This window comes from Hemiscyllium ocellatum, chromosome 16 (assembly GCF_020745735.1).
Source record: "Hemiscyllium ocellatum isolate sHemOce1 chromosome 16, sHemOce1.pat.X.cur, whole genome shotgun sequence".
Taxonomy (NCBI): domain Eukaryota; kingdom Metazoa; phylum Chordata; class Chondrichthyes; order Orectolobiformes; family Hemiscylliidae; genus Hemiscyllium; species Hemiscyllium ocellatum.
The window spans coordinates 36,541,684-36,542,788 of record NC_083416.1 but is presented as its reverse complement, the minus strand read 5'-3'; the positions used below and the strand labels follow the sequence as shown (position 1 = coordinate 36,542,788).

General features: G+C 42.4%; 1 non-coding gene across 1 annotated transcript; it reads right to left on the bottom strand.

Moving 5' to 3' along the window:
- Positions 1-527: 527 nt before the first annotated feature.
- Positions 528-600, bottom strand: trnaf-gaa (transfer RNA phenylalanine (anticodon GAA)). The gene has a single exon. It is a non-coding gene; the product is annotated as a tRNA-Phe (tRNA).
- Between the last annotated feature and the right edge of the window lie 505 nt (positions 601-1,105).

Below are 1,105 nucleotides of genomic sequence, written 5' to 3'. Positions count from 1 at the left end.
AATCGATGTTTCGGACTTTATGACAGCATCACTGTTCTGCTTGAAGGTATTGCCAGATATATATTTTCTGGCACCCTTTTTAAGACCATGCTTGAATCAACACTAAGTGTGGAGTGTTATCTTTAAAATCCTCATCAATACCCATTGCTAATAACAGAAACAATGATATCACAGCTCTAGTACAGAATTAGAATCCCTAAAGAGTGGAAACAGGCCCTTTGGCACAAACCAACTCTCCAAATTCTCCTATCATCCTGTATTTGCCCCTGCCCCTAACCTACATATCCCTGAACACTACGGGCAATTTAGCACAGCCAATTCACCTAACCTGCACACCTTTGGACTGTGGGAGCAAACTGGAGCACCCAGAGGAAACCCACCGAGACATGGGGAGAATGTGCAAACTCACACAGTCACACAAGGCTGGGATTGAACCCAGCTCCCTGGTGCTGTGACAACAGTGCTCACCACTGACCCACTGTGCCACCCACAAACAAAGGCAGGAGCAGTTCGGAAACACTTCTTATTGCTGAAACCTGGGATATAACCAGAGACCTTTAGATCTTCAGTCTAACGCTCTCCCAACTGAGCTATTTTGGCTGTGGCTTAAGAATTTGTTTGTAAACTAGCAAATATGTGTCTTGACCAAAAGTTTGTATCCTGCTTTTCTGCTATCGTATTTACAATGCAACTCTTCAACCAGGATATCATTTCTTCTTCATTGTTCCATCCCACGACAATAAGACAAATTCAGTAAGCATGGCTCTTCCACAACCTGCTTATATTCATTAATATGAAAGAAAAGAACAAAACTTGGATAACACTCAGGCTTACGCTGATAAATGGCAAGCAATGTTTGTGCAACACAAGTACCAGGCACTGACCTCTCCAACAAGAAAGACTGTAGCAGTTCAAGAAGGCATCTCATCATCACTTTCACAAGGGCAATTAATGATGGGCTAGAGATGCTGTGGAGCCCACATGCTGTGAATAAGAGCAAAAACATATTCTGAGCTAAGAAAAGCCAATAAATTGCTTTAGAAGTGCTGCTAGAAGTATGTTTTTCCACTGTTTCACTGATATTTCTTTCCTCTTCTTGCCCAGC